Raw genomic sequence first — 20,846 nt, 5'->3', positions numbered from 1 at the left:
AGTAAAACATGATGAATAAATGAAGATAATTAACAATAATTAAAAAGGGATTAAGAGAATTATACCTACTAATGATTCCAATAATAAAGCAAAGAATAATAGAAGTACTTGATGATTGATTGGAAGGTTGTCAATCTCCCAATAATAACCCAAAAAATCTTCAATTACCCAAAACGAAAGATGAACAAAAGAGAGATTAAGGAAATGAGATTTGTATTAAAACTTGATTAAATGTTGATTGCAAGATTAAAGAGAGATTTGATTGATATAAACTAGGGATGTCAATTTCACCCGCATCCATCAAAACCCGATCCACCCGATCCTAAAAGATGGATGAAAACCCGATTTAAATGGATGGTGGATGGATGATGGATGAAACGGATGTGGATGACGGATGGGTTGGATTAAGAAATTCCACCCGCCATCCACCCGCCATCCATCCATCACCCGATTTTATTATTTTTTATTTAATTTTTTTTTACATATAACACATTATTAAGATATAAAATATTTAAATTTTCATATTTTTCTACTCTCAATATAAATATTTTGTAAGTCTACCCACTAGAAAGTTAAACTAAATTAACTATCTAACTTTATTTTTGTAGAGAAAAAAAAAATCATCATTTTTTTAAACTTGAAATTATAAATGCACAACACTCGTTTATCACCCGATCCACCCGTTTCATCCATGGATGATGGATGGATGGATGACGGATGATATGTTTCACGGATGACGGACGGGTTGGATGAGATTTTAAAAAGACTGATGGATGACGGATGAGGCTTCACCCGACCCGAACCCGATCCATTGTCATCCCTAATATAAACTACCCTAGAGATTGCTAAGAAGAACCCCATAATCTAATTAGCCTAATGGAGTATTTATAGTGGGGATTAGGTACATAAATTAGGGTTTACTAAGGGCTTAAATGACGATTAAGTCCTTGAGGAATCGCCGGTCTCAAGGGAGACTCCGGTCTCCTTTTCGCCGGTCTTAGAAAAATATGTGCATCCTTCATTGAATAAGTAGAAGACGGATTTAGCTGTCACACAATCCGAGCGTCCAGGGCACGGGACGGGCGGATTGTCTTCTTGTTGGACGAGCGGATTCGTGGGGTGGAAGGGCAGATTGTGGTGGTTTTGGACGGGCGTCCAGCTGAGGAAGACGCTCGAATTGCTCCTCTTGGACGGGCGGATTGTGGGCAATCCGCTCGGATTCTCTTACAACTTCTTCCTTTCTTCTTTTCTTCCTTTCTCTTCATAAAATCCTTGAGGATTTCCTCGGGGATGCAAGGATCTTTTCTCATCATTGCCCATCTACTATAGTATGTACAAAGGCCTTCTAGTCTTGTCTTCTCTTTGATGCTTGGTCATTGAATTCAATCAATTTAGCTTCATTTTGCCATGAAAATTCAAGGTTTACACTCCTTTCCTACCAAGCGATCAAACCCTCAAAGAATATGCAAAATAAAGGACTAAAGACAATAAATGACCCAAATATGCACTAAAAAGCATGGGAACAAGGCTAATTCGGGGACTAAATATGCTCAAATTATGGTCACATCAAATATCCCCAAACCGAACCTTTGCTCGTCCCGAGTAAAGAGGTGACAAAGACTAGGACCGTTATTTAAACTAACCTAATAGCATAGCCGATATGAGACAATTAGCGGGTCTTACTCCGCCCCTTCAACTCACAACAAGACAACCATGAGGTAGGATGCCTTCTTGCAAGGCAAGGTGGGTCTTGCTAAAATGGCGACACATCCAAACATTAAAGCACATAAAATCAAGTAATGGATGCATCTACAAAAGAATACCCACTTTCCTCATCTAAGTGGCGGAAATTATCTAAAGGGGAAGTAATTCAAGGGTACACATTCCTTCATAGATGCAATTTCTTCAAACTACTAAGCCTAGAAGGATACCAATAAATCACCTCCAAGTTGTGTCAAGCTAGGGTACCTTTGTCCTCAATCGTTAAATGCTTTTGTCAAGAGTAGATTCCCTATGGTGTTAGAAACACTGGAGGATCGCGGAATTCCCCCTCTTGCCTAGACAAGAAGAAGGGCCGTCCCCTCTCTACCATGCACAAAAATGGATACGATGGATAAAGGGATCGATATATATTTGAGTTTCATTTTGGGAGTTTGCTTTTGTTGTTTGTTTTTCCCCCCAATTTCCTGTGGCATATAACATTTGAGAACAATTTCTTTTGCCATTTCTTTTGATTTTTGGCAATTCAATACTTGACAATTTTTCAACTTTTTGCATTTCTTTTTGAACATTTTCAAAGTCACCCCATATGTAGTGAGGGTGCCTTATATTTGAAGCATTAGGAGTCTATTTTTGCTCCTCTTTTCATTTGATGCATTTTGCAAACTTTCTTTCACTTTTGTTTTCATTTCTTGAACTCAAATCAATTTCTTTTTGTGCCCATTCCCTTTGATGATAAAAATGTGGTAGAACATGGATGATGGATGCATGGTTTCAAGGGTCACCTTGGAATAAACGGTAGCCAAGGAGTTATCACACCACAAGGTACTCTTGACTAGGCTTTAATCCATGGGTCAAAGGATACTAGCATGACACATCCTAGGGTGTTTTACAAGTATTCTAACAAGCAAAGTCTTAAGAAGAAAAAGCATCTACTAGAGCCTATATACACTTGTGAAGCTTCCCAAGTAGACGGTTTCGCAAAATTTTCTAACATGCAAACTACATGCCATGATGCAACTAACATATATATCCTAATGCAAATGATTCTACCAACTAATATGCCATATAATCTAAATGCAAGTCCTAAATTCACATTGTTTATATCGCATCAATCAAAATAAAGCCACATAGTCATTAACATAGAGAGGAAAAAGGAGATTGGAAAGATCATACCATGCGGTCTTCAATATCCTCATGTCTCGGATGTGGCGTAGTCGATCAATGTGAACAAGGATGAAACAAACACAATATATACATCAATATATACAAGTCTACACTACAAAGGAAAAGAACTTGTTTTTGGATTTTCAAATTTTTCAAATTTTTTTGATTTTTTTCGAAATTTTTGAATAAAAGTTAAGTTAGAATTTCCCATCCCCACGTTAATATGGGCATTGTCCTCAATGGCCAATATGATTGGAAATTATGCAAGTATGATGCATGAATTCTATACTAAATGAAAGCTATACTAAGCTACACTACATGATGCATGGGGTTTTTGTTTATGATGGAGAGCGTAATTTAGATTACCTCCCGTTGCGTATGCATGTACTTCCCCAAACCGAGATAGACATTATTTCTAATGTCTTGAATTATGGGGTAGTTCATGCACACAAGATGCAATGCATGAAACTAAATGTTGTCATTTTGGATTTTTCAAACGGGAACAATAAAAGAACACCTCAATGTGGCCGAGGTGTTAGTCCTCATGTTGTTAGGACTCTCCAAACTATGATCACGATAAAAATAAATAAAACAAGGAAAGAAGTAGACAAACCTCAAGAGGGTAGGAGCCTCCAAAGCTTGCTAGTCCTCCACCATATCATCATTGTCATCATTTTCCTCCATAGAAGCGGACTCATCACCACTTCCCTCTTCACTTACTTGCTCACTTCCTTCATCATCTTCATTAGCCTCTTCTTCTTCATCATCTACCTCTTCATCAACACCCTCATCATCATCAACCTCATCATCGACATTCCCATCTTCACCCGGTCTTTCACCCTTAGATGTGCTTGGAAAGAAGACTTCCCTATCCGCCCAACTAGGCAAAGGACATGAAGGATCAAGTAGTCCTTGCCTAGCTAAATGAAGGAGTGGTGGATATTGGGCCAAGTATGCATCTACTCGATAATTGTAAGCTTGTTTATGCATCTCTTGCATAAGTAGAGTCATGTAGTCATTGCCCACTTCAACATCTTTGGGTTTGAACTCTCGATATTTGAATGGAAGGGGTGGTGTGACAATGGAGGAGGAGGGCTCTTCAATCTCGCCCCTTTGTTGACGGATGATATACTCGGCGCCTTTGGAAAGTGGAAGTAGGTAGTTTGTTCGATGAGCACTCAAGCGGCATATCTTGGAAGGCAAAGTGAAAGATCTAACATCATTGGTGAGCCACCCATAGTTGGTGTCAAGAGAGTTATGCTTGACCCACTTATACATGTTAATCATGGCATCCATGTCAATGAGATGACCCCCTTTGATCGCCACATATGTGTTATCCTTGTTGAAATTTGCGTCAAAGTGCTTGGCCAAGAGAGCAACTAGACCTCCATTTACGATAAAAGCGGTGCCTTCCTTACCACAATCAACATTGAGCCATCTTTCCACCAAAAGCCTTAGAGCATTGTAAGGCTTAGTGAATTCCCTTCCAACATTTAAGGCTGACTCAAGTAGAACACAATCGAGCTTTGTAAAGTGATTAGTGTCTTTTCTTGCAATTATAGTATTCCTGATGACCTTATGCCACACTCTAATGCCCGGATGGTGGACTAATAGAGCGCGACAAGCATGAAAGCTCTCAAATTTCTTCCCGGAAATTGCCTCCCAAAGAGGAGCGGGGTCATATTTTTCGGGCATCTTGTGATAATAAGGTGTATCACTAAGACCTAATGCTTTACTCAAAACATCAAAGGTGATGCGCCTATTCACATTGGCAAGGCGAAACTCGATATATGTTCTAGTCTCTACCTTAGTCACTTTCAATGAACTTAAGAATTCCAAGGTAAGGGAGGGGTATGTCAATTCTCTTGTAGTAAACAATTTTCCCAACCCCATGGCTTCGAAGAAGGCTTTTGTTTGTTCAAGGACACCCAATTTGTTCAAGGCATCTTCACATATGAATTTGGTGGGTAGAATGGCTTTCTTAGCATACTTAGCAAATGTATCCCTATGGGAGTTAGAAATGAAAATTACCTCCGGATAGTTTGATAATTGAGAAATTTCTGGAGTTGTTGATGTTGTTGCTTCCAAGGGAGGATCTTGTTGTTGTTGAACTTCCAAGTTTGCATTAGCAACCACCATAGCCATTGAAGCTTTCTTTGCTTGAAGGCATTGTTGCCTTTTTGAGAGTGCCTTTGCCTTGAGTGCCTTTGATCCTCCTTTTGTTCTTGCCATTGATGATTATACCAAGAAAAGATTGAAAATCTTCAATTTCCAATTATACCCAAATCGATTTTAAGATGAAAGGATTTGCCTTTGTATTTCAAAAATCGACTCAAAGGTTGAAGATTTTGGTGCTTGGATTGATTATTGTTGGAAAAGGAGTGATTAATTGTTGTTGTAAGGAAATTTGATTTTGATTTTGTTGAATTTGGTTGAGGAAATCTTGTTTTTGGTGATGGAGAGGATGAGGATTTTGGGGTTTATGGGTAGTGTTTGAATGTTTGAATGAATGTGGGAAGGGGTATTTAAAACACCCGAAATTTCAAAACTGCAGGGGGAAGACGAGCGGAATTCCGTCGGGACGCTCGGATTCTACTCTATTTGGGTTCAGGAAATCTTGACTAAAGACGAGCGTCTTTCAGTGAAGACGAGCGGATTTCTGCAATTCAGGACGAGCGGATTCCCTTAAAGACGAGCGGATTCTTTTACAGCGAATTTTCTTGATCTACACTGGCAAAAAGACGAGCGTCTTCTTGCAAAGACGAGCGGATTCTTTCAGACGAGCGTCTTCTCAGCTGGGACGCTCGGATTCTCTAACAGACCAAAATTTTCAATTTTACAGCTCATTTGGATGGACGGATTCTTCCATAGACGCTCGGATTCCCATAAGACGAGCGGATTACCCATAGGGACGCTCGAATTCCTCCTGGTCTACCCGGATTCAGTTCCATCCGTGCACTTGCATATCCCGTGTCATTTTCATTCTTCAAATCCGGTGTTCTTCATTGTAGGGGCACTACAAAGGCTTGAGTAGCCTAGGCAATTGCTATCCCCACACTAAGTTAAAGTAGTACACATCAATAAAATCATTAGTCCCTCCCTCACTTCTCTCAAATATGATAAATATCTTGATCGAAGCATAAAAATCCAAAAATGACAAAAATGCAATGTAAGAATTAAAATGCAAGTTAGGGAGTTAAAAATATTTACAAATGGTGGTTTGGAGAGGACTCCACCAAACTCTCATCCTTAGTGAGATGTCATGGTGTTGTTGATGTTACTCAACACCTTGAAGAAGTAGTCAAAAGCTTGTTCATTGTCATGATAAAGATCCTCAATAGATCTTTGCACTTGTTGTCCTTTATGTTGGTCTTGATCGATAGCATTACCAATGTAGGGATTGAAAATCCCTTCAAACGCATCGTCCCAAAGACCACAAACTTCATCTACTTGCTCACTAAAGATCTCTTGAGTTGATAGAGACAACTCTCCTACTTTCTTGTCTTGGCCAATGAGGCCATCTTCTTCATTGCTTGACTTTGGTGAGCTTTTCAAGCTCTCTTTGTTACAATTTCCTTGCTCTTTGAATGGAGCATCATCGACTTTATTCTTCCATTGGAGTTCCGACTTCTTCCTATCATCCTTCCGGCTATAATGATCAACCATAAAAGATGGTTCATGCAAACGGGGAGCTCTCATGGTCTTGTCAAGATTGAAAGTTATGCTTTAATCTCCCAATTCTAGAGTGAGCTCTCCATGCTTCACATCTATCACCGCACCCGCGGTGTGCAAGAAAAGTATTCCTAGAATGATTGGAATATTGGAGTCTTCTTCCATGTCAACAATGATAAAGTCCACCGGGATGAAAAATTTCCCAACTCTTACGGGAACATCTTCCTATATCCCCAATGGTGTCTTCGTCGATCTATCGGCCATTTGGAGTGTGATATTGGTGCATTTAAGCTCTCCCATCCCTAACCTTTTACTCACCGAGTACGACATAACACTCACACTAGCCCCTAGATCACATAAGGCTTTGTTGATCGTGGTGTCGCCAATGGTACACGGTATTGAGAAGCTTCCCGTATCTTTAAGTTTTGGAGGTGAACTCCCTTGAAGTATTGCACTACTCACCTTAGTGAAGGCGATAGTCTCAAGCTTCCGGATCGAATTCTTTTTCGTAAGGATGTCTTTCATGTACTTTGCATAAGCCGGCACGTGATTGATTAATTCCGCGAAAGGAATCGAGACTTCCAAATTCTTCACAATCTCCATAAATTTTCCAAGTTGGTCATCAAATTTGGGCTTGGCTTGACGACTTGGAAAAGGAAGTCTAATCACAATGGGCTTCTTCTCCTTGGTCTTGTCTTCATTTTTCTTTGAAACTTCTTCTTTTGATGGTTCTCCATCCTTGGAGTTTTGCACAACTTCTTCTTTGTCACTAGCTTCCACAACTTCATCCTCAACTTGCTTCTTTGGTGCTTCATACCACGTACCACTTCTCAAGTGAATGACACTAACCGTTTCATGTCTCGGGGGATTACTTTGAGGTGGTAATTGCCCCTTTTGTCTTTGTGAGCTTGAAGATGCTAGTTGAGTCAATTGGGTTTTCAACATTTTGGTGTGGGCTAGGATGTTGTTGATGGTGATTTCCTTTGCTTGACTATCCTTTTGCATTTGAGTGAAAAACTCTTGTTGATTCTTTTGCATTTGGAGGACCGCTTTTTGAACATCAAAACCTTGGTCATTTTGTTGATTGTATGGAGTTTGATTTTGGTAACCTTGGTTTTGGTTGTAAAAGGGTCTTTGATTTTGGTTTCTCATGGGAGGTGGGGTGTATGTTGGTCGAGGGTTTTGAACATTTTGACTTTTGTATGAGAGATTTGGGTGGAATTTGATGTTCTCATTGTAATAATTTGAATAAGGGGTACCACTCTTGTATGCTTGGAAAGCATTCACTTGTTCATTTGTTCCCCTACATTCACTTTGGTCATGTCCCAAAGTTCCACAATTCTCACATATCCCACTTGGGATTGATTAAGATGCCGTCATGGCATTAAAATGTTGCTTTGGTGATTTTGAGGCTTCTTCAAGTCTAGCCATAGCTTTTTCGAACTTCAAATTGATGGTATCAATGTGGGCACTAAGTTGAGCACCCAATTGAGTAAAGTGTCCACTTCATGCTTTCCTCCTCTAGTAGCCTTGCGAGGTCTACTATATTGTGAATTATGGACCGCCATTTCCTCAATCTTGTTCCAAGTGTGATTGTCGTCAACTTCGGTGAACATTCCATTTGATCCCATGTTGAGAATGTTTGTTGAGTCATCATAAAGACCATTCCAAAATTGTTGTACCAAGAACCACTCGCTAAGTCCATGATGAGGACATGAGCGACAAATTACTTTGAATCGCTCCCAAGCTTCATACAAGGATTCTTCATCTCTTTGCTTAAAGCCCGTAATTTGAGCTCTTAGCATGTTAGTGTTTTCCGGTGGGTAGAACTTTTTGTAGAAAGCTAGAGCCAATTTCTTCCAAGAGTCAATTCCGAGAGTAACCTTATCAAGGCCTTTCAACCATTGTTTTGCGGTGCCAATTAGAGAAAAAGGAAATAAGACCCATCGAATTTGGTCTTGAGTTACACCGGTTTGAGAAATCTCATCACAATAGTCACAAAAAGTCTTCATGTGAGAGTGAGGGTCTTCACTAGGCATCCCCCCAAATTGGCTTCTTTCGACTAATTGGATAAATGCGGATTTGGCAATGAAATTTCCGGTTAAGTGTTGTGGTGTGGGAGTACCATTGGGTAGGTTCTCCTCGGTTGGTACGGAATGTGATGAAAATTTAGGTGATGGGTAAAAAAATGCAAGGATTCATAGGCTCGCATTTCATCAAACATAACATGTTCATAAGTTGAGATCACAACAAGCAAGCAAATAAACTATGAAAACATATTAATTTAAGCATGAATCATCCCCCATGTTGGTTTCCCCTAATTACCCATTAACCCTAGCTAAGAAAACTACTCACTCATTATCATGTTGAACATGCTAGCAAGGTTGTCAATCATACCAACAAAGTAAAACATGATGAATAAATGAAGATAATTAACAATAATTAAAAAGGGATTAAGAGAATTATACCTACTAATGATTCCAATAATAAAGCAAAGAATAATAGAAGTACTTGATGATTGATTGGAAGGTTGTAAATCTCCCAATAATAACCCAAATAATCTTCAATTACCCAAAACGAAAGATGAACAAAAGAGAGATTAAGGAAATGAGATTTGTATTAAAACTTGATTAAATGTTGATTGCAAGATTAAAGAGAAATTTGATTGATATAAACTGCCCTAGAGATTGCTAAGAAGAACCTCATAATCTAATTAGCCTAATGAGGTATTTATAGTGGGGATTAGGTACATAAATTAGGGTTTACTAAGGGCTTAAATGATGATTAAGTCATTGAGGAATCGCCGGTCTCAAGGGAGACTCCGATCTCCTTTCACCGGTCTTAGAAAAATTTGCGCATCCTTCATTGAACAAGTAGAAGATGGATTTAGCTGTCACACAATCCGAGCGTCCAGGGCACGGGACGGGCGGATTGTCTTCTTGTTGGATGAGCGAATTCGTGGGGTGGACGGGCGGATTGTGGTGGTTTTGGACGGGCGTCCAGCTGAGGAAGACGCTCGGATTGCTCCTCTTGGATGAGCGGATTGTGGGCAATCTGCTCGGATTCTCTTACAGCTTCTTCCTTTCTTATTTTCTTCCTTTCTCTTCATAAAATCCTTGAGGATTTCCTCGGGGATGCAATGATCTTTTCTCATCATTACCCATCTACTATAGTATGTACAAAGGCCTTCTAGTCTTGTCTTCTCTTTGATGCTTGGTCATTGAATTCAATCAATTTAGCTTCATTTTGCCATGAAAATGCAAGGTTTGCACTCTTTTCCTACCAAGGGATCAAAACCTCAAAAAATATGCAAACCAAAGGACTAAAGACAATAAATGACCCAAATATACACTAAAAAGCATCGGAACAAGGCTAATTCGGGGACTAAATATGATCAAATTATGGGCACATCAACATGATCATCGTTAAACAGAACGTATGTATGAGCTCTATGTCGCATGTCAGATGACATATCCTTGGAAACACGACCCCTTACACCTTTTCCATTCATCCAGTCACTATGACGATTCGTAGGAGCTCCAATTAACTCATCCAAGGAGAGGTACGTGTAACAATACGAAAGAGCTTCATCGATAATTGCTCGCTCAGCAATACACCCCTCTGGACGATACCTATTAGATGTGTAATCCTTGTAAACTTTCATCAATCGTTCGAATGGGTACTGATATCTCAAATACACTGGCCCGAGATACAAAACCTCCCGGACTAGGTGGACAGTCAAATGAACCATGATAGTGAAAAATGAGGGAGGAAAATACATTTCAAACTGACAAAGACTGGCGACGAGGATATCCTACAAAGTTTCCGCTTCATCGGGATAAATGACTTTACTGTTGATTGATTTGAAGAAATAGCAAAATCTAATTATAGCATGTCGAACCTTTGGAGGTAGAGTGGAACGAACGACCACAGCTAGTAGTTGTTGCATCAATGTATGACAATCATGTAACTTTAAACCAGTAAGTTTTAGGTCCTGCAACGAAACAAGGCTTCTAATATTAGATGAATAGCCTTTTGACACCTTAATACCATGCAAGCATTCGTAAAACTCTTATTTCTCCTTTTTTGAAAGAGTATGAGCTGCAGGCGGCAAAAAAGTCCGATTTCCTTTTGTTTTAGTTGCCAGCTCGGGCCTAATACCCATCTCAACCATATCATCCCTAGCTGCCTTGTTGTCTTTTGTCCTACCCGAGACATTCAGCAGAGTATTGATTATATTATCACAAACGTTCTTTTCAATGTGCATAAAATCTAGGCAATGTCTAACCGGGAGGTCACGCCAGTAAGTTTGGTAAAAAAATATGGTTTTTTTATAACCACGAGTAGACAACTTAGGTCCCTTCTTCCCATACGTTATCATAATATCTTTCACTTTATCATACACTTCATGACCATTCAAAATCTGAGGACTCCCACGTTGCTTAGGACACCCATTAAACGCCTTATGAAGCTTACGATAATGATGATCAGGGCATTAACCATCGACGATTTCCCCTGTACACATGCTTGCGAGAATGCTTCAAATATTCTGATTCAACATCCCTCCCACACAATGGGCAAGCCTTTTTCCCATGTACAGTATGTCCAGAAATATCGTCGTACGCCGAAAGTCAGTTATTGCATACAATAACATAGCTCTCAGATTGAAACTTTCCTTCTTATAACCATCAAACACCGGTATCCCTCTTTCCCACAGAATCTTCAGATCATCTAGAAGTGGTTCCAAATACACATCTATTTCATTTCCAGGTTGTCAAGGGCCAGATATCAACAAAGACAACATCAGATACTTCCGTTTCCTGCAAACCCATTGGGGCAAATTATAGATGGCCAACACAACTGGTCAAGTACTGTGTTGGGTACTTATGTTTCCATGAGGGTTCATTCTATCTGTGGAGAGCGCTAGACGCAAGTTCCTTGCTTATTTGGCGAAGTCAGGATATTTAGCGTCAAACTCTTTCCACTGTTGACCATCCGCTGGGTGTCTTAACTTTCCATCTTCAATCCTTCCACTATTATGCCAAGTCAACATTCTTGCATCTTCTTCATTCAAATAAATCCTTATGAATCTTTGTATTATTGGAAAATACCACAACACCTTAGCTGGGATCCCTTCCTTAGTCTTATAACGCCATACAGAGCAGCGCGGACAATATGATAATTTTTCATAATCTTTACGGTACAATATGCAGTCATTGGGACAAGCATGTATTTTATCATATTCCATGCCCAATTCTCTAATCATTTTTTTAGCCTCATATGTCCGACTCGGAAGAACATTACCGTCAGGAAGCATGTCACATAGCAAAGCTAGAAGATCCATAAAACTCTTATCACTCCACCCATTTGCCCCCTTCAAGTTATATAACTTTACCACCGCGGACAATTTGGTATACTTCTTACAATCAGTAAGTAAAGGCATTTCAGATTGACTCAACTTCTCAATTAAATCATCAACATTTATTTCCCCATCATCGGTAGCTTCAAAATCGTCGAATCCATCATCTTCAGCAAACTTCTCACCTAAAACAACTTCAGGTGTAGGTGAACGATTGTTTACACGCACATCATATGCCCCATCCCCTATATCTAAACCAGCAGCTTCAGGTGTATGATTATTTACCTGTACATCAGATTTCCCATCCTCATCCTTTAATTCTCCATGAAACATCCAACGCCTATAATCTCTACTGAAACTATTTTTTTCTAAGTGTATTTTGACATATGGGATAGGCAAAACCCTAATATTACCACATCTATTACAAGGGCAGGGGATTGATGAGTGGAGATGAAAATTTTCACTAACGAAATTGTAAAATTCAGCAATTCCATCATTATAAATGGGATCACCAATTTCACCATCAATCATCCAAGTACGACCCATATATAAGCCATTAGCTATGAAAATGAGATTACCTTTTTTAAGCTATAAATATTAATGACGGCGACGACGGCAAAGATGACTTCTTTAATTAGTTTTACATTATAAATAACACCCTAAAAAAATAAACTCTATATTGCTATCATAGCGCAGGGTCTGTTTTTACAACGGTTTTAAGAAACACCGTTGTTAATTGTTGTAATATGACAACGGCTTTAAAATAACCGTTGTTGATATATGTAATATGATAACGGCTTAACAAAGAACCGTTATCATTTTGTCTTATTATTGACATAACGTTTCCAATTCTTATTATCTTATTATGCCGTTTCCATTCTTTTTTATTATTATAAGTAGAAAGTTAGTCATTATAATATTTTATTTGGTAAATTGAATTTGAGTGTAAGGGCTTGATTAAAACGTAGTAACAAATAATATAAATAATTAAACTTTTATTCAAATAACCACCATAATCAAAATACAACTCATAATGTCAGATAATAATTAAAGACTTAATTAGAATATGATGAAGAATTAGGATAGTCTTCATGCCCAATTTCGGCATAGATTAAGTCGTAGATCAACTGTTCATCATCAGCGGGCAGCGCAGCTGGTGGAATGGCCTCTTTCTCCCATGACATAGGCATGTTGGCTAGAATGTACTGCCTCCGGTAATGTGTCAGCAGACGATGATCAAGATGGGTCGCAACCCATAGATAAGGGCCCTTTTGTTTAGCATCCGAACAAAAAACCTCTTTCCCCGCATCTTTCTCCGCAAATCTAGCCCCTAATGTTCTTACCTACCGAAAACTATCATGGCAGTTGGCTTCGTCAAACTCGATAAAAGCGAAGCCTATAAAACCTTGCTTGTTTATAGACACATGGTACACTTTTTTAACGGCAGTGAAACCGGAGTCATGAAGCATTTGCCTCAACCACCAAAAATTAGGGTTTAAACCCTTTCCATTCCCATCATAACGAAACGGTTGGTCAAACTGAATATTTATTAAAGTTCTGATAAAGTTTTGAATGCAGTGGTCAAATTGAGAAATCTAATCAAATTGTGACAACGCTTGAATTGAAAAACCGTTCTTTCATAATAGCAAATGATAATGGTTATAAGAAACCTGTATCTATAACATAACAACGGGTAACACAAACCGTTACTGGTGCTAAATTAGTAACGGTTTTCAAAATGCTGTTTTTTTAAACTGGTAACGGTTGTCTAACAACCGTTGCTAAGAGAGATTTTATAACGCGCTTTTGGAAACCGTTAAACGTTTTTGATAACGGTTTGTTAAACAAGCTTTGTCACATTATAATAAGAACGGTTTTCAACGGAAACCGTTATTCTTATTAGCGTGGTCTAGGTTTTCGCCAATATTTTGAAAACGGTAATCTAAGTGTCGTTATTAAATGTATTAAACCGTTGTGATACACTCATTATTGATGTCCAGAATTGGCGTAGTGATTAACTTAAATGATGAAATATAGGAATTTTAATTTAATATCGATTATTTATGTAATAAAGATAGTAGTAGATGAAAAAACATATGTTAAAACCAATGTTTTAGTTCCGTTGTAGAAGGATGGCTCAATCTTTATTCATAAATGAGCAAGAGTATTCTTTACAAGTCCATCACAAGCGTAATCTAAGGTATAACAACTCTACATAAAAAAATATCATAGCTGAAAATACCATGCATAATAAGCTAAAGTAAGAAGAGTGTATGTAAAATGTAAAGTATAGTGGCCTAAAATGCTCCATATACACTAATTAAAAGTGAGGGATAAAATATAGTAGTGATAGAAATTAGAATAATAGAAGAGACCCTCATGCATGGATTTATATATTTACATAGGAATAAGCATGCAAGTATGATAGGCTTATCGCTTACCTATGCAAATATAATTTCCCTAGACACAAATTAATGTAGTAATAGGGGTCGAACACAAGGAAATGGGAATTATGTCGTGAATTGCTATGGGTAGATTTTTATCAAGGTCGACTTCGATTTGGGTTTAGTTTGTTTGGTTGATGATTAATAAAAATTATGATGTAAATTATATAATTAAAAGGGAGTCTAAAGGGTTCGGGTCACACATGCAAAGGTAAACATATGATTATGATAAGTTCGGTATTAATAATTTTTTCAATTGTTTAGGCTTAGAGATACCCACCTTACGGCATTAGTATCAACCATAGACCGGGTCCTAGAGAAACTCTCGTCCATGACTAGGTCGTCCTACCACACATGCTTAGTCTAATTCAATTCCGTGCCTCTCGACTTTAGAATGAATGAACAAACTTAATCTTAGATTACGGCCGATAACCAAAGATTAAACGTAACAATGCAAACATGTGATGGAAACAATTGAACAATATTATTATCAACCTATTTTAACATGTTATATATTTGATTTTGCATGGCTCCCCTAGCCTTTAGACTAGGAAATTTAGCTACTCATACTAAAATGTAAATTGCAAACTAAATTATAAGAAATGCTAAACATGGTTGTATGATTTATATGGATTAGATGATATAACATGTAAAAGGAATAATGCTAAAGTAAAATGAAGTACTCAATTATAAATTATGTGGTAACTAAATTAGTAAAGTGAAATTGCAAACTTAGAATTAGAAATACCTTAATGGAAGAGAACTTATATGGAAGAACAAATAACAATAACCAAATGCTTGAATAATAGTTTGTAGTACAAATGTTGAAAGATTAACTAATGGAATGCTTAACAACTTGTAAATTAAAATGAGAAAACCAATGAGAGAAAATATAATGCTTGAGGCTATTGTAAGTAAACTTAGACGTGAAAATGAGATACCTAAAGCCTTGGAATACCTCTCCTATTTATAGGAGAGGAAGAGCAAAACGTAAGAAATCAATGAGCATATGGCCCCGATCGGGGTCGTGTGTTTCCTGATTAATTGCCTTAATTCCTTGATTAATTACGTGAGGAATCTCTATGCTCGTGTTTTAATGCTCCTTAATCACCCGGTAATGCTCTAAATTCCTAGCATCCTAAGCTTTCTTGGCATCCAATGCTTGCACCTTAATATGGACCTTCATTTTGGGCTTGACTTTACATTTGGCTTCATTTGTAATTCCTTACTTCAATCCACTAAATCTTCATGCAAAACTCAGGCAACTTCACACACTTAGTCCAATATTTGGTCTGGTTTAGCTTAGTGAACTTAGTGTACAAAATCATAGGAAAAAGCCTCTAAATGCTTAGATTCCTACAAAACTGTAACAAACACAACAATACACCTAGAACACAAGATTAGCTCAAATATATACTAATTAAAGTATGATAAATAATAGAAACCGAGCTAAAATGAGGGGTAAAATTAAATATAAAATGAAGCTACCAAACTCCCCCAAGCCAAACCCTTGCTTGTCCCCAAGCAAGAAACCAAATCCCATCTATTGCAATATCCAAACAAGCATAATGATTTAAAAACCCGAAACAACATGGGCAAGGAATAAAGCAAGACATGGATGAGATTTACACGACGGCGTAGCATAGAAAACTTTGAATGAACCTTTAAGCTCTTGCATGATCTTTTGACTTATGGACTCTCACGGGGCACTCAAACTCTTTATATGTGAATAGGACAATTTTGTGAATGAACACTCAACTATCCTCAACTTATAACAATGTGTCCGCAATCTAATATGGTAAACATGTCAAAACTAGCAAGCAAAGATAATCAAATGTAAACATGATAAAGAAGCCAAATGGGTAAGAAGAAGGCGAATAAACATGGGTAAGAAAGGGGAACAAAAGTGTTATGTTAATGTGGAGCTAAGTCGAGCTAGCTGTTGGGAAATGTGTCCTCAACAATAGTGCGATCACATGATTTAAATATCATTATTAAATCTCATTTTAAGAATACATGTGGGATGTAATATTTTACAGTCAACTGGTCCACACATATCGGTAATGATTGGCTGACTAGAGTTTGACATTACTGTCGTGCGACGGTGGTGATCAGTTGATCCCCTTAGGTCATACCTATAGGGAAATACTCTTAATTGATTATTTAATTAATCGTATACCGATACGAGTTAATTAAATTGCTTAAAATTGACGGATGATTTTGTGAGTATAATTTACGTGTCTTATTGTAAATATGATTAAATGAGACACGGTCGAAGTAATCGAATTGTTTTATTACTTAGATGAAATTATTGTTTACAGAAACAATTGAAACGGAATGAATAAATTATTATAAATACAGAATGTTGTAGTTTATAATTTGGAAACATTTTTGGTACGAGTAATTACGAATTACTAGTCGATTTTGTAAATGGCATATTTTATGAGTATGTTGATTTTTAATATGTTAAAAATACATTGCATTGTGACATGTCATGTAACATGTTACATGTGACAAAATTGACAAATGACAAAATATAAAATGGACTTTCCATTTTATAAGTCTTAAAAAAATTAGAGGGTTTTAGTGGAAAAATTGTGTTGATTATTTTAATAAGAGAAAACACAATGATGACCTACCTATATGTAGCCATGCAAGCCTACATTTCTTGGGTAGAAAAATTAGCCCATGCATTGGGCTCTCCTTCCCTTCCAATCGGTTTCTACATAGAAAAGACAAGGGGCTTTTCTTTTATTCATTCACTACTTCTTTACATAATTTTCTAGTGTAAGATTATTATGTTTTCTCTACATTTTTGGTGAGACATTTTTAGAGAAAGAAAAACCACAAAAATCATTTACTCCTCTTGGCCGAAATTATACAAGAGGAAATACATTTTTGTATCAATTTTTAAGTAAGATTAGTATTATTTCTAGTACAAATAATATTAGTTATTATGAGTGTTCCTTGGGTATATGTCTTTGGGAGAGATTCTACCTTTGAATCTTATTCATCCATAAGGAAAGCGCAAGAACTAAGTAAGGTAGGTGACCTTACTAGTGCCCAAATATCCGAAACATGCAATGTAAGGAACCGATTTCTTCTCTTAACTATTGATGTTTGCATGCATAAGATTAGTAATTTATTTTATGACTAAATAAATTTGAAACATATATGAATATGTTAAATAATGAGATATAGTTTTCTAACAAGCGGTATCATGAGCACAAGGTTGTTTGCATGCAAATCGGTTATTGTTTTTCCGAGTTATATGATTAAAAAACGAAACTTGTAAATTTGTGATATTATGATATATCACGAAAAAAATTTATGCATGTTAAAGTTTCTGATCCTAAAATGTATTTAGGATATTTTGGTTAATTTATGGATTTTATTGTTCATTTTATATAATATTGGCATTAAAATGTGATTTTTATGATAAAAATGTCATTTTGGGACGAAAATTAGCTAAACTTCGAATTTTCTAGTGGTTTTTGGATATGTTTTCACATATATTTATTTTAGATGATCTGGAAATGTTTAGAAATTTTTGAGTTCTTATGCTCGAAATATGGATTTTTCATGTTAAAAATCGAATTTAGATGAAAAATAGGTTAATATGAGAAATATTTCGAATATGGTTATAGAAATTTAGTATGTTGTCACATGCAATTTTACAAGATGTGTGTAAAATAATAGGCTATAATGAAGTCTTTATGCATGATTTATGATTTTTTGATGAAAAATAGCATAAATAGTTACTTAATTAGTGAAATATTGCTAAAACATACTCCATGACTAAAGAAAAATGTCACATGTTGCATTTTATTATCCATTTCAGATCTAAAAGTGAAAAGTTGATAAATATAATTTTTCTCATGTTTTTATGATTATATTTGTTAAAACCGATAAACCGCAACATTGTTTTTCCGGATAAATTTCGAAATTTTTAACCTAAGTTTTAGAACATTAAGAGTGTCATGGTATTTTTCCAGAATGTTCATGAGTTTAAATTTCGAATTTTGAATTTATTTGAAAATTTTGTGATTTATTTGAAAGTTATAGCTTATTTTTATAATTTTAAGTCCATTAATGAACAATTTTAGAAATATGAGTTAATTATGGTCAAATAATTAGTGAAGACTAAATTTTGAGTCCTAAGAGGTTAGGGTAATTAACTTATGCATAAATATGAATTTATGTGATTTTTGTGATTATAAAATGTTGAAATCACGCAAATCCGTAAAAACCGAGTAATATACGATATTGGCTCCTTAAAGGCGATTTAGCATAAAATTGGGCATGTTCATACATATTATAATGCTGCATTTTCTTTATGATTGTCATAATTTTATTTTATGTAATTTTTGAATTATGTAATTTTTACTTAGTATGGCCTTAGTTTTTAATTGGTATTTCCCGAAATGTATGGGAATATCGATTCGGTTGTAATTTATTGTGATCTCGTACCACCGTTTTGTAATTTAATAGATTTATTTTATTTTAGTTACAAATGTATAATAGGAAATTATGTAATTTGCTATGTAATTTTATTCATTTCGGAGTTCCCAAAGACGGATTTCTTCAAGATGACGATACATAAAGACGGTGTTACCTCGAGATGCGTGCCACAACTGAAGTTCTAGTGACCAATGGAGTTGGTTTCCGAATATGTAATAGTTAAATAGTTTTTCTATTTTTAGGAAGGCCATACTAGGATTTATTTTTATGCTTTGCATTTTATTTATATGTCGCATGCATCGCTAAATCGCCATAACTAAAACATGCATCTTTATCTAATCGAGTTTATCGACCGTGTCAATTAGAATTATCGTAGTTCACCGCTTTAGTTCACTTAAAACGTGATAGATAATAAATTGACATGACCTCTCGCTAAAACAATTAATTGAGACATAGCCTTACCAAATAGTAGAAACCATGAAAACCTATTTCGCGAGGGAGTGCACTCGGCCCTACCGGGGTACAAACCTTGTTACGTAAGGGAAGTGGGTGATAAATGTCTATCCACCGAATTCATGTTGATGAGGGTTTCATCGGCCCTACCGTGCCCAAGTTGACGTGGATTTGGATCATGGACACATTTATTCGAAATTTGGATTGAGCTCAACGGAAGTATTCGCGACCGTAGCCACATGTGTTCCGGGTTATAGATAAAATTTTAGAGTAATTTTATCGACCGAGAGTTCTAAAAGTAGAATCGATTAAAGAGTTAATCCACCGAGTTATATTGATAAGAGTTTCATCGGCCCTACCGTGCCCAAGTTAATATGAATTTGGATCTCGGAATCATTTATCATAGTTGGGTAGAGGTCACTATGTAAATGTTTTACTTGTTATCTACAAGTATTATTATAACGATGAATGTTTTGTTTTCACTATTCCGTTGTCATATTGTTCTATTTCTTTACCACAATTCATATACGATATCATTTCGATTTTTCAAAATCTCCATTAAAACATCGTAACTAAAGACAAAATATGAATTTGCTTCTAAAACCTCAAATGAACCATTGCTAAGGATCTCTTTTAAAGAGTATAGATAAAGGTTATTCATTATCAAACAGGTTTTTGATTCTTGACTAACACATCTACTTACAATGGATTGTTATTCATATACTTAATTGAATTAAGTACCTTGAAGCGATAAATTGTTTTGGTAACTAGATTTGTTGGAAATCAAAATTGACCAAAATAACGCAACCACTTCAATGAAAGTTTTAAGACTAAAACGAACAAATGAAGAGTAATCTTCATGAATTCAATTTTGCTTCTCAAAACATAGACTCATTGAAATGAGTGGGAGCATTCTCTTAAACCGTTAAGATGAGGATGAGGTTCAAGAAGTAAAGATTATAATGGAATTGATACAAGGTAATGTTAAAGGTAAAGTTGTTGAGAATGACGATACTAAACCTATCAATCCCGACCGATAAAGTTTCCATTGTCTTAAATGTTGGACACTAGAAAGGAAACTACCCCAAATTATTGAAGAATCAACAAGTTAGTTGTGGGACATCTAATGGGATCTTCTTCTTTAAATGTTTATTTGATTAAACATAAATTTTGCTAGTACCACTTCGTCAATATTAGAAACCAGTGGAGGTTTTCATCATTGTATTCGACACATAAGATGATTAGAATATGACGACTAGCAACAATAATGTCGAGAGATAGAGTAATTGTGTACTCAATCTAGTTTTTGGATTTAAAGTTGTACTTAATTGTGACTATTAAGTGCATAAACTCTAAATAAGAATATAAACTTGTTAAGATACAAAAAAAGTTTTCACTTTTGTGACCCTATACACCACAATTTGATGTATGGCTAGCCCATTATCAAGGTGATAATATTCTAAACCAAACTAGAATGATATATCATGAAGATGATGCAAGACTCAAATTGGTAACCCAAGATTAAACCTTAAATTTTGGAATGATGAACGCAAAGAGTTATCGAGTACTCT

The 20,846-nt window shown here is 36.3% G+C and overlaps 1 non-coding gene across 1 annotated transcript; it reads left to right on the top strand.

Annotated features, from left to right (window-relative positions):
- The first annotated feature begins 8,256 nt into the window (after window positions 1–8,256).
- Window positions 8,257–8,363, top strand: LOC141657985 (small nucleolar RNA R71). Its single transcript, XR_012548898.1, has one exon. It is a non-coding gene; the product is annotated as a small nucleolar RNA R71 (small nucleolar RNA).
- The last annotated feature ends 12,483 nt before the right edge of the window (window positions 8,364–20,846 follow it).

The sequence above is a fragment of the Silene latifolia genome, chromosome 5, assembly GCF_048544455.1.
Source record: "Silene latifolia isolate original U9 population chromosome 5, ASM4854445v1, whole genome shotgun sequence".
Classification (NCBI taxonomy): Eukaryota; Viridiplantae; Streptophyta; class Magnoliopsida; order Caryophyllales; family Caryophyllaceae; genus Silene; species Silene latifolia.
This window is presented reverse-complemented; position numbering and strand designations above follow the sequence as displayed.